Source organism: Aptenodytes patagonicus, chromosome 1 (genome assembly GCF_965638725.1).
Source record: "Aptenodytes patagonicus chromosome 1, bAptPat1.pri.cur, whole genome shotgun sequence".
NCBI lineage: Eukaryota > Metazoa > Chordata > Aves > Sphenisciformes > Spheniscidae > Aptenodytes > Aptenodytes patagonicus.
This window is the reverse complement of record NC_134949.1, coordinates 166,751,715-166,765,970: the sequence shown is the minus strand read 5'-3', so window position 1 is coordinate 166,765,970 and position 14,256 is coordinate 166,751,715. Positions and strand designations below refer to the sequence as shown.

At 40.5% G+C, this 14,256-nt stretch overlaps 1 protein-coding gene across 4 annotated transcripts in view; it reads left to right on the top strand.

The window, feature by feature from the left end:
* Positions 1 to 14,256, top strand: part of CLYBL (citramalyl-CoA lyase) — a 182,797-nt gene that overhangs the window by 40,222 nt on the left and 128,319 nt on the right. The window lies entirely within an intron of this gene.

The following is a 14,256-nucleotide window of genomic DNA, read 5'->3' as shown; positions in this document are numbered from 1 at the left end:
ACATTCTTTCCATTGCCCTCACCTGCAGGAAAAGCGAGCATGTGGCTTTGGGGCAGGAGGAGAGAGTGTGGCTTTGACGGGTGCCGATTTGGGGTTCACTGTTCCTTCGGGTGAGCTGCATATGGGCTGGGCAGGGTGGGGGTCGTGGTATGTGCCAAGGACAGAAGTTGCCGAGGATGGAAAGTCCCATCTTTCCTGCAGAGCAAAAGAGGCGCCTTGACACAGAAAGCACCGTCCTGAGCGGTAGGGCACAAAGACGTTTGAGAACCCGACGTCATCCGTGCGTCCGCCCACCTGGTGCTCAACCGGGTGGAGGGACTGAAGGCACTCAGACCAAACTTTAACACTCCTGGGGACTTCACCAGAGGATTCCTGGGGTTCACCTCTAAACTTAAAACCCACCTGGCTAAGCTTTTCCGAGGCAAATAGTTGTATTCATATTCTGTGTCCATCTGTCTTGGATGATTTATTTATTTACCTTTTTAATGCCGGGCAAGTTTTATTGAAGACATCTTGCAGGTTAACTAGTTGCAGGTGACTAGTTTGAGTGGCTTCTGCCCTTGGAGGGAGGTGCAGCGAGGTGGCCGGAGGGAGGTCTGTTGGGAGCCAAGGAGGCTGCATTTCATCCCCAGGCAGAGCTGCCATGGGGCGGGTGCAGGTGAGCGGTGGCTTGGGGAAGGAGCTAAGGGAGACTGTGGGTGCCAGAAAGGGACTTTGGCTTCCCCAAGTCAACTGAAGAGTCATATCACATCGATTCTTTACTAGCACTGTGTTTTTATGAACACATGCTCACACTAGGAAATGCCGTCTCAAAGTGTTTGATCTAGATAGGTATACCTATCTAGAGATGTTTCCATAGAGGTGTAATACAGTAATAATTTATGTAAAAGACGCAAGAAGCATTTTGAAGATGTAGCGCCTTTCATTCTATATGCTTTCCTATTGCAAGCTGATTTTTAAATTGGGAAACTTGGGAAAACCTTGTAAATGAGGCTGCCGGTTTATTTATTTATTTGTTTCGTTTCAGCTGAGACAGATGGGATTCTCGGATCATGCACTGTTAAGCCTTCCTTTGGAATTCGCGCCACTGTGGCCACAGAGCCCAGATGGTGCTTAAATCTGTCATTTTTTAACAACCCGACTTTCTTAATTTTATATCCAAACACATTGAGCATTCGAAGTGATTAATTACTGTCCAGATATGCCTGTGCTGCAGCAATTTACTCGCGTGTGCCAAAGATCGTTTCGTTCTGGAGCAGGTAGTTTGGTGAGGGCTGAGGGGGTAGCAAGAGACTCACCAACAGATACTTTATGTTGGAGGTAGCAGCGCGGTGCTGCTTGTATTGTCCTGCTCCCACAGCAGTGGCTTAGCAAAAGGTTTCCATAAGTAAAACAGAATTTTGGCGCACATCAGTATTTTACAGCTTCCATGTAGGATTTTTTACTATTGCCATATCAGCTTCAGTCTCACCAAATCTTCCATTTCCCATCAAAAGGGGGTTTTTTTGTGCCTGACAAATACCAACATTATCTTTTCAGGATTTTACATCCAGACACTAGTGACATGGCCAAGATTATAATGGCCAAGTATTCGGTAAGAGAAAGCTGAAGGATTTTCTTCAAGAAGCGAAGCTTGTTCCAGAGGTTTCAGGAATGAAATGATCTGATTACCATAATTTTTCAGAATCAGATGTTTCTCTGGTGGCTTCTCAATTTTTATTTTAAAGTGGTGATTCTTCTGGAAGAGTTTAAGTATTATTTGCAAGCCCAACACTTTGCATGTTCGCAGCCAGCTGCTATCAACGCCTTGATTTTTGGAAATGAGGGAAGAAGTGATGCTGCGTGGTCCGCGCAGCAATAGCTCTAGCTTTACAGCAGACATCAATACAGCCCGCCAAAATCCTTGAACTGCTGCTGCTGTTCCCTTTGACCGAGCCCTGTCAGACAACCACCTGAAGGTTATTTTTGGATGTTACTGCATATTGTTTGTTGGGTCACGTAGGTTTCGTGCAGGTGGAAGTGCGGCTTTCAAAAAACCCGGAGAAGTGGGAGCTTCCTCTGGTGTGCCTGGAGTCAACCAGGGTTTCTAGGGCTTCCCTCCCCTTTGCGAAGGAATTGTAGTGCTCGTGCTATGTTAAACACCGGCAAAGCAAATGTCTAACTCTTTCCATTACTGGGGGGCACTGGGTAGCATCAGGCTGTGTCACTCCTTCTTCATACAGTCTTTATACCTTGCACAGTCTTAATTGTTAGCACCACTGTTTCGTGTCTCACCCACCACGCACACCACCACTGAGGACCAGTTCATGGGAGAGAAAAAAACCCAAGTTGCTCAAGAGCAATTTGCACTTATCTGAGGAGTAGAAGTTTAGCGGTGATGAATTTTGGTTCTTCTTAAAAACCTAGAGAAAGAACTATTCCTCACCATATTAACACACTTTAAAAGGAAAATTTGCTTCTGGGAAAGAGATCTTTTTTTTTCCCCTCCCACTTTCCCGGAAGCTGCATGGAATCAGATAAGTATAAGTAATCGGATAATCGGACACCACTGGCCAAACGTATGGTAGGAGGTTTTAAAGAACACCTTCTACTAAAATGAAAATGTGCTGACTGTGAAACACAGGCAGTATTCAAAGACTCGGATAGCCAAAGTGTAATGTTCGAAGGAGTGACTTCCACAGTGGTAAGACTTAGCTAGATTTTATTGTTTCCTTGAAAATAAGTGTCCTACTAACTGCAGCACAGCACATTCATGGAAATTTTGCTTTTATATATATATAGGTATTTATAAACTGAGTTTAGACAAACACATGTATAAAGCAAATTTGCATCTATAATAAAGTGCATGTGTTATATTCATATTGATAAACGTGTGTGTGAGTGTATAATCAGCCTGAATGTTCCCATTCTGAAATATACAGTAGTTTCTGTTATTGAACACACTGCTGTAGAAGGCTTTTATTCCGAGAGCACTATACATCTTGGTACACACATTTCCCTTGTTAAATTTCAGTTGAATTTAATTACTGTTAGTAATTACTGACTGGCGGCCACTGCTGCAAAATTGATAATTAATATTAAACAGCTAATGTACAGGATTAAAAAAAAGGAATGCTCTTTTGAGGAGGGAGGTGCCACAGCACCAAAGCCCAGTGCTGCATCCCCGCACTGCTTCTGGAGCAGCGAACATCACCTCTTTCACATCCAAATTTTCCTCCCTGCTTACAACACAGTCTAGGAGGTCTTACAGTAATTACATGAAGTTGCGGCAGTGCTTTGACGTTTGCTTTTGGTTTATGATTTAATAAGGCAGGAGAAGGCGGAGCGGGCTCTGGTTTTTAGGAGGAGAGATTTATTGGCTTTCTGGGGCAGGGAGTTCGAGTTACCGTGTGTTTCTTCACTCTTACTGGTGATACTGCTATCTAGCATGACATTTTTCAGACAGAGTGAGTGCTATAGTTAGGAAGGATTTTTTCCTGTCCTTTCTGATTTGTACTCTACCATACACTAAGGGTGCATACAATGACACCTTCTATAGTACTGAAGTGTTCAGTTAATTTTCATGTAAGTTATAAACCTGAAGTTTATATAAAAAGAACTGATAAGCCCTTAACCTGAGCCTCACTATAAAAAATAACTGCTGTGCATTGTTAGTATCAGGTTAGAATAATCCTGGTTAGTATTTTTTTCCTTTTTTTTTTTCTTTGATAAATAATTCAGCTTGGTAGCAACTCTATAAGCTGTTAATAACAAGCATCATAAGTTTCCATTAAAGTGAATCCCAGTGGTGTGGTGGGAGTTGATCCCTTCACTAAGGAGGTTCGGGTCTCTCCTCAGCTTGCTCCTGGGTATAATCAGCAGTTACATCTGCACTCCTAGGTGCCTGCTAAAATGTAATAATCAGAGTTTCTTAGACAATGAAAGTGCAAGTTTGGTGGGGTTTTTTCGTTCCTCTTTTTGTAAATAAATATACAGGGAAATTTACATCTGTAGCTTCAACTCTGCTTTGTCCTTCCTATATAAAGCAAAATACCTTATATTCAATGGGAAGGTCCCGGTTCCGATTCCCTTTATTTCCAGGTAGAGATAGAAAATGATGCTACCAGGTTTGCACTTTTCACGATACTTCAGGGCAGTTTCACCCAGGAGGAAATTAGTGCTGTTGACACTTTATTTTTTTATGTTTGGTTTTGGCACAGAAATTGCTCGGAATATCTCTACACCATCTTCCTTAAATCTTGTTAGCCAGAGAATGACCTGGCACTGCTCATGGCCTTTTGGCACTTAAAACGCCTGAGGGTGTCTTCTCCTTGGAGTCTACCCCTCGAGAAATCCGGGGGTTTGGTCTGACTACTCAGAATATAGAAATCCTTTTGATGAGTAAAAGTTAAACCAGGTTATCTAATCAAAAACTCAAAACACAATCAAAAGGATGAAACTCCCAAGACCCCGGTTCCTATCCACCTTTAAAAAAGAGCCCACTTCATCTGATTTCAAATCTATCGGCTTTTATCTTAGTTGTTTCCAGTGCTGAAGGACTTTCTTCCTAGCAAAATCTGTGTTGTTAGGCTAGGGTTCCCATTTTCACCGGTCCTCTGTCAGGCAGAATATAGAACTTTAGTACAGAACGCTGCGAAACAAGTTGCTATTTTTCTGCAGCTTACCTTTGTTGTGCAGTCAAAATGTGATGAGGAGCAAAGGGTAACCACCCTCACTAGGGTTCCTCTCACCTTCCTTCAGGAGCACTTCTTCCCAACACCCCAAACGCTGGACTCTTCGGGATGCTGTTCTAGTCGCAAAAAAGCTGTCTTTCACAAGTGAGTCTTTTTAACCTTTTCCTAATGAGTTCCCAAGTGCTTTTTGGCCATAGATATTAAAGCTTGCGTGTTTGCGATTTCCCTGGCAAGCTGCCGTTCGTAAAGAGGATATAGTGTTTTCTTGGTCCTTTGCCCAAAGTAATTTTGCAAGGAACTGTAACTGCATTTAGTACATGTCATTCATTGGAGAGAAGTCATTGTAATTGCATTTGATCACAATCAGTTTATGGCTCTTTTATCATGTTTTCATGCTGCATATCTACTCAAACATCATAGCAAAACTTAATGGCTACTGTTTTACTTCTGCGTAAAAACATTTTATGGCCTTTTTGTGCAGCAGACATCAGGTTTCAATCACCGTTGCCCCATAGAGAGAGAAAAAAGTTGGACGAAGAACTATCAAAAGTCCTTAACTACATAAAATTTTATTTCAGGTCAACTTCCCATAAAAGATATTAAATGTATTTTGTGGTTTACTCTGCACGTTAACAATTTTAGAGGAGCTGCAATGTTTTGGGGGAAGCAGTATGAAAGGGGGAAGTTAATTCACAGAAGATGTTTTACATTTGGGGTAGTTTTCCTTTGTAAGAGGATGGATTTGGATGTGGAAGGGGTGGCTGGAAAGTGCCATAGTCACATTCTCAGAGCAGCTTTAAAAGCTCACCATCACCTCCGCAGAATTCAGATTTCTGACCTTCTGCTGAGCCTTTTTAATAATTGCTTTAAATTTGTGATGTTCCATTCATAAAACCCAGCACAATTCATGTGCCTTAAATTATATCTTTTGCTGCCTGAGTGCTGCCAAAGTTCCCAGCTGAAAAGTTTAATTAAAAGGGAAACTTTGACGTGCTGCTGAGAAGATTAGTTCACATTAGAATGGCGAGATAAAAGAAAATTTACTTCTAATCTAATTAACACCAATTAAAAGATGTAAAAGAATTTGCATCGGCCAATTGTTAATTATGCATCAGTTTGCCTTTCCTGTGACAAAAAAAGCAAAACGTGACCCGTTTTGTTTTAGGATGCCTATGGTGTGATGATACTGCCACAGTCATTTTTCATGCGAATCGGCTAAGATGGTAACACTTACTTCGCGTCATCCCGGGGCTTTGGTTTGTGCTCAAGATTTTAGTGCAAGGTTATTTCAGCTTAATTGGTCTGTAACTTGACAACTGTATGTAGGGATGATGGAAATGCAGATAAAAATTCAGGTTTTACAGAAACCTATTGCGTGTGTATATATGCTTCATCTCCTTAAACGTATGAATCTAGTAGTTTGGAGGTGCTAGAGGGGTATGCCTGGCCACTTTTAAGCGTGTGTGTATTTACACATGCTTATATTTATTTTGATTCACGTCTTTTTTGATATTATATCTGAGATTATCTGGTAATAAATATAGTTTTATTCCACGTGCCTTGACTGTGCTTTTATGCAGGAGGTAATATTCCAGGAGAACTGATGTGGCTAGTGAGCTTCTCAGTTTGCTTCCAGGTGGAAGGCTGACGATATTTCGTCGCTGTATGGTAGGCACTTGCTGCGAGTTTAAAATGTTCTTTATTTTTTTAATGTGCATTTGCTTTTTTCTAATTTGGCTTTTGCAGATTTAAAATTTAAACATGAGATGTCTAGTTCAGTATAAAGAAAGGACACAGGCAAGACTATGCTGTTTACATTCTGTTAAGCACTTTATTTTTATTGAGGTTATCATATTACCAGATGCTTTTAAATATAAACACCATTTTTTGGTAACACCACCAAATGAACAGTTAGTTTATGACGTTGGTCGCTGCTTGTGCCTCCAATAACCTGAAGATAAATTTAATACGAATTTCCTGAATTCATGTTTACTTTATCATCTCTTTTAACTCTTTTACTCACTGTCTGTCTGTACAGCTGATAGTGTAGATATGGTTTGCCTTCAATGTGGCAAGACTAATGGGGTTATGAAGATGTCAGAGCTCTGAACAGCAAGAAGGTTGCCTATTTCTGGTAACCAATTACAGAGGAAAGGAGGTGCGCGCTTGGGTCTGAAAGAGCGATTATGTCAGCCCACTTTAGGAAAGTAATACGGAAATGGAATTTTGTGGCCAAGTTGTATATTATGGGGACAAAAGAGGACAGGGAACGTGCCAAAGGGAATAGAAATATTTGTGTTACAGTACTGCTTGCAATCAAATGGTATAGAGTTGTAACAATGTCTTAATTAAGAATTGCCCTGAATTTGCTCATAATATTCAAAAACCTAAGTAGTTCTTCACCACTGTAAAAATGTGGCAAATAACTCTTCTGTATGTCTTCTTGTTCATGTTATGCCTTGCTGTGCTGTTCTTTACGCTTTGTATTGCCTTTTGTGAAAAGCATCACAAAGGTTCTTTCTAAAGAAAACAAACCAGGAGCTAGAACATTAAAAGTACATTATATATTTGACCAATCACTTTTATAAAGTCTGATGCAAGTCTTTAATCTGAGCTCCTTGGAGAATGCTTTAGTTTTTAATATTTCTATGACCTTCTCCAGGGGACTGAAAAATTACTTTGAAGTATCAAAGTGGTGCATGGAGTTTTAGCTGTGTGATTCCCATTAAAGTCAGTAGGAGCCAGGTAGCTAAAACTCAACACAACTATGAAAACATACTCCTGGTGCAGTGTTAAGTAGTAAAGCAATTCTGTGACATGGCAGTGACATTTTACTGCATTTGCTGGCTTTATAGATCCACTCAAGGCTTGTATTTTTACTGGAGTTTTACTGTTCAGTGAAAATAATAAATGAATCTTCAAAAGCAGGTGTAGCCTATTCTAGTAAAAGGCACAGCTGTTGGGAAAAGCTGGCGGCTTACATCTATTTTTAATGTAAAATGGCAAAATCCATTTTGCAAACTCCGAGCTCATCACCTGCATGCTGGTTATACTGTAAGCATTTGTTCGAGGTGCCTGAAAATACTTCGCATACTGTCAGCCCAGGGCCAAAATCAGCCCTCGGTGACCAACGGTGCTGGCAGGCAATGGGAATTTCTCAGCTCAGCCATGCTCCCGTCCAAGGAGGAAGATGAGCCAGTGCTTCCCAGAGGTACTGACAGGCAAAGCAGCCATCCAGAAGAGAAGCCTGATCTAATTAATACAGTTTCTTTCAATCTGAAATAGCTCTACATTTGGCAAAGGAATCTACAGAATGGGCATTCAGTCTTTGAACCTCAGCAAAGGCAGAGGGATTGGGGTTTTGGGGGGTTTTGGTGCTTATTTTTTTTAATATCAGGGTTGTGGGGACCTCTAAGAGGGCAAAATGTCTTTATCTGATGTTGTTTCACCTATGGACTGGGAAGACAAGACTTTCAATGGGAACTCCAGCCATTTGCATTTAGGGATTGCCCTGAGGATTTGTGCTGGACAGGTCTCAAGAAATCTGTCACCACATCTTAATCTGTCACCAGCTTCCAGTAGCGTGCCTTTACTTTCAGCTCATGGCAGTAAGATTTTTAGTTTTGTCTGTCAAAGATCTCCGTATATTGTATTTCATACGAGCTTCTGATTATACTCCAAACCCTGCTGCAATAAGTTTTACCCTGTACAAAGCGTATATATATATTCTTTTGTGTTGACCATGATAATCTGTCCTATATCTTTTCTAGCAAAGGCAACCCATAAAATCAGAGGTGTTGGTCATCCTCATTAACTACCTTTCAGCTCTTCTGGATTTGTTGCTCTTGATACTTTCTAGCTATAGTGTCTCTCTGACTGAGAGCAGCTGTTTTTTACAGAAAAACTCTGGTCTGGCCAAATTTACACCAGATAAGTAGCCTGGAATGTGAAAAGGTAATAGTGTCTTCTGCAGACAGCTAATTAATTCCTTTTTGAATGACAGGTAAGTTTCTGCATCAGGTTTTCTGAAAGAGTGTGGCAAGTCTGATTTACGATATTGAGGGAGGAGAAAATGCAATGGTACCTCCATTCAGTCATGTCCTAAGGTACAATTACATAGAGGCTTGATCCTAAATTATAAAACCCAGTTGCCCTTTTCCAAAAGAAAAGCCCATGCTTGTGTTTCTTTTGGCTCTGGAGCTGCATGCAGAAATGCGTAGGGTTGTCACACACCAGGGACCAGTTAGAAGTAATAGATAATACACCGGAGTATTAACGATGCTTGAGAAATGAGACCATCACAATCTTCAAGCAAAACTCAATTCCGAGTTTTCCTGCCAAGGTGATCTTTTCTTTGTCCACTACTTCACAAGAAGAGCAAGTGTTGAGAGGAGCTGGCAATCAGAGCTCCATTCATCTCCTCAGACTTGGGCTTTGTCCACACTGGCCTTTGTCCAGTTCGAAGTACCTTTGGAACCAGCACGTCTCCTCTGCATCCTTCTGCCCCAAACCAAAACATCCTCTAAAAAAGTCACAACACAATCAAGTTGTTAAGTGTCTATGAAGTTTAATTTACACCAATGTAAGATAAGAAGTAAGTCAGCTGTTCTATTCGTCTTGCCTAAAATCAGAAAGGAGGGTTTAAAGCTTCCAAATCTTGCATTTCACCAAATCTTGCATTTCACGGCAACGTCCAGTAGCCACCTGACGATCTGGACAGCCTTCTAATGGCATCCCTACCTGGGCCCGCCATGCCCTCCCGAGCAAGGACCAGAGCTACCAGTGCTGCTGGCTGGGACGTGCTCCTCAGTGCAGTATTAGCTCACAGATGTAGCTTCTGAGAGGAGTACTCCAAGTTGCAAGAGGTGGGTAGAATACCTGATGAGGAGTACTGTCACAAAAGGTTGTTGAGGAAATAAACTTATAGCTAGCCTATCTGTTTCACAGGCAGCACTGAAAAATCAAAATCAATTACTCCAGAATTTTGGGGCCCAAGTTCATCTAGCTGACATGACGTGCTAAGAAGCCTACAATACTCAAAAGACAAATCTAGCCATTAATATCTGACAACAGCTTCTTGATATGGCAAATGATATGCTGACATTTACATTTTCACCCAAAAATTGTGAAATGCACATAATGCATCACATTACCTCAATAATGCTGCAACTTTTATGCAGCTAGGAAAGTATATTTATAGTGTTCAAATTATAGCGTATCATGTTTTATAGCATCAAGTGTTTTGTCATCAACATGATCATTTCAAGTTTTCTCAAGCTGACTGAGAAATTTCCAGAATTAAGTAACATAGAAAGAGAGCAGATAGTGTCCATGGACTAATCTATCCTTAATCCCCAAATTTTTATTGTGTGAGTCTCGGTGCAGGTTGCCAGGAGCTCAAGTGCTACACAGGGTTTTCAGAGAAAAGTAATGGTAATTCACCTTTAATATGGGCGTATAGCTCCCAGAAGCAACAGGCTTCAGCATATAAAATGACCCAAAGCACAGACTGCGGAGATAAAAAATCCGTATCAAAGAGGAATTTTGCTGCATTTCTGTTTCGAAACAGTACGCTGCATTTGGAAGTCATAGCGTTGACTTCCTTGGGTCCATAATTTATATGAATTAGATTTCCTGAGCTGCTTTGATTTTTTTTTTTAAGTACCATTTTCAAACCTTTTGAGAAGGCCATATTTATGAAATACTGACCTGTACTATAGGATACAGGCACAAGGCCAAGGACTTGCTCGGTTTTCCTCCTCTGCTATCCCATGCAAGTTTATACTGACCTGTTGGGAAATGTATAGTGATATTTATTGCTATATGACAATAGAGGGTAACTTTTCTCATACGGTTAATCCAAAACGACGTTTCTGTAATTTTTAACAACACAGTGTATGCGTGTGCATCTGTATTTGCATATTTAATTAAATTACTAGAAAATTCTTGCCCTTGATTTGGGATACGTAGCAAACATGTCTGAATAATAGAAGAAATAATAGTATCATTACATTAGCTTTATTAGGCTTTTCAGATTTAAAGATGTAAATAGATTATGATTTTATTATTTATTTCTCTTTAATTGAGAAATATTTGGAAGTGTGCAGAGACTGAATCGAATTTTCATTACGTACCTGGTCAGGGACCGGGCTAAATGATTCTTTAAGCAGTTTGGAAAAAAAATGCTCATTGAAGACTTGTTAAGTCGTGTGAGAATATGCATTAAATGCTTATCTCTCCTGTGGGTATGTAGGTATCAGCTACTTGGTTTACTGTGTGAGGTTTAATGCTTTTCTTCTAATTTCTAATGAACTTTACCACCAGACTACTTGATCATGACTAAGCCTATGAACAATGCAAATGGAATTGCCCCCTGATGGTGAGGAATGGGGCCCAGATGGCCCTTAAAAGGTGATAATTAGGAAATATAGCATATCTGAGTAGCTAGAAAGAGAGAAATTTGTTGAAGACAGTCAATCTGTTTGAAGCAATGGTCTTTCCCTTAATTATATAGATTTTCATTTAAGGCTGCTTTAAAGTAAATTTTCCCAGAAAAATTTATTTGCAACTGGAAACTAGAAACCACTGATTCTGCTTCTCCCTGTTTTAAATTCTCTGTGGAACCCTTTCGTCTCATGTTGTCTTCAAAATGTGAGTGACAGGCTGACTGTGTATGTTGTGGCAGTATTTTGGGTTGTAGGTATTCTTCCGCTGCAAAATGGCAACAAAATGAGAAGCACCAGATATAGATACTGGTATGTTGTAAAACGTATGTATTACCAGAAGTCAACTGTAAACTCTACTGGATGAGGATTTGCTTGCTTCTGGAAAGATTTGTCACTGTTTTGAGAGTTTCATTGCCTTTTGGGGGCTTCATAAAGATCAGACTTTTATTTCTCTATTTAACTTTAGAACTTTATTAAAACACTGCAATTTGGAAATATAGTGTTGCTTTATATTATAGCTCAGATGCTAATGAAAGAGTACCACAGGTCGTTTAAGGCTTTCCATTCTAGCTCTCCTTTTACAGCTGCCTTATGAAACGAGGTTTTATGTTGGTTGTATTTGCTGTGTTGTGAGAAAAATGTCAGTGGGGAAGGGACATCCATATTGCTAGCTTCTGGGAGGATATTATGGGGAAAAGAGAAAACTTACTGGTAAATCCACTACTAATAATTTTGTAAATTCGGTAGACTCTGTACCTGAGAGTGATGTGACTCAAGCACATACCGTAATTTCAGAGAACAGGTAGATAGATATAAAGGTAGAGACATATCACAGGTAGATGCATATCAAGTATTCATGTTTTGAACATGAAATCTTGACTTGAATTCAAGTGTCAAATGCAAGCCTGTGACAAGTATTTAAAAGTAAAATCTGTTGGGATGGCCTGCTTGCCTGAAGCTTACGTTTGACTCACCATGTCAGAAAAAATTCTCCAAAACAGAGGCGTATCGTGCAGACTGTGTTTTGTTGCTGTGGGAGAGGACAGACTTGCTGACGAAGTAGGGGAGGTCCTCCAGGAAGATTATTTTGTCCCTTAAAATACTTAATTCTGTCTCATATTCTGTCCCTTAGGAAATGGTACCATGTTCTGACCCTGTCACGTTGAAATGGAAATATAGGGCTCAGCAGTCACTGTATTGCCGGGGCCCAAAAGTGCCCTGATCATCATCACCTATGTTAACCTCCACCTTATGTTACGTATTGTCCTCTGTTTCTAAATGCCTTTCCTCAGCTTCTTGTTGGCTGAATTGGGATCATCAAAAGGTCAAGCTTCTAGATCTTTAAATGTCAGTGCATTACTGGTTTCTCTTCTGCTGGAGCATCCTCTTCTTACAAGGAACCAAAAACCAGTGCTAAAGGAAAGCCAGCCTACTGAGTGGGAAGCTACAGGAAAAAATATTTTTTCCACAATTTCTTTTGATTTTCTTTCTTCCAAGTGTAAGGTACTCCAATGCATAGGACAATACCTATATTGGGTTATCACTTCTACGTCTAGAAGTCTTACTGCAGAAAGCAAAAATATTTCCAAGATTTTGAATACGCTTGTAACACCTTGTTTGATGATACAGATAATATTAAATGGTAGTATTAATATGAAGTGTAATTAAAAAATAGTCTTTGTTGTCAGTTTGCTATAGGTTAATCTGACATTGTTACACTACATCCATAAATTGTTCCTCAGACTGATAGCGGTTTGAGCTGCCAGATATTTTTTTTTTAATTCAGAGTTTTGAAGCATGCAAACAAAGTTCGTGAAAGTATTTCACAATTTTTAGGAGAGTTTTAAAACTATTAGAGATTATGTAGAAAATAATGTAAGTTGTTAAGAATAGCTCTGGCTGGCAGTATTTAAATTCAAATTAATATAGGTTTAGGAGACATGTGACTGCTGAAGTAGCAAAAAAGTACCAGCTGTAAGTGTGTGTGACACACACTGCTGTAACACAGCAGATTTTGTCCTCCCCACCTCACACATCACAGCATACTGTAAATAAAAGTATAACTTCAGCAAGGCCTGTGGGATTCACCACATGCCTGACCCAGGAGGTCCAGATACGGACCCCACCGACGGGAGTCCACGTCTACAGCCAGATCCAGCGTGTGAGTGAGAGCCATCATGGTGAGAATTACCCCTGGCCCTCACATAATTTAGACGATTTTGTGAGTGCTGCAATAGCACCGCACATTTGGATAAAAGCAGTTTAGCAAACACATAAAAGAGGGTGTGCTTCTTTATCCCGATCATAAGTTTTCCACACGCTCAGCTTTACGCCCATCCTAAGCAACCAGCATATCCAAATGGATGGAGTTAAACGTGTGTAAACGGAAAGCAAAGGAGACAGGCGGTTGACGTCTGCATGTCAGAAGCTGGTTGCCTGTTTATCAGTTCCAGAGGCGACTTTCCATTTGACAAGTCATGTGCGTGTCTTCCAGGAGGCTCCCACCTTTCCTTCCTTCTGTGCGCCTGTGCTCCCTGCTCCGGGCGGCTGTGCCCCCTTCCCTGCCGTAAGGGAAGGCTTTGCTGCCACCCCGTTACATCTCCCAAGTCTCCCGAGTGCTGCATTTCTTTTTGTTCTGGCTGTCGTAAGCCAAATAAGCAAATCTCATCTGCTAGGCATGATTGCACTGCTTCCCAGCGTTTCCGTAGGGTCAACATTTTGGGTTCCCTTCTGCTTTGAATGGAATAGCTGGGTTTATTCCGCTGCTCTTTCGCAGCTGGTTTAAAAAAAAGAGAGACTCTTCCTGTCATTAATGTTGTTTGTTATTCAAAAAGAGTCTCTCTATCTATCCCAGCCTACCAAAAACCTTCCAGAACATTCCCTATTCTGTCATTTTACAAGTGATTTATTGCAAGTTTCATTTTAGATGGCAGGAAGGCGAAGACAGAGGTGGAGGGTTACTGCATGGCACTCTGATGCGATTCACTGTGCTTGTTCTGTTTATTATAATTGATTGGGAATGGTTAAAGTACTCAACAGCTGCCCGCTATACTGTGCTGATATTTATATGGTACTTTTATATTCTGTCTGAAACCGTAAGCACAAAGGGTTTCTAAAGAATTAATATAAAACTTGCT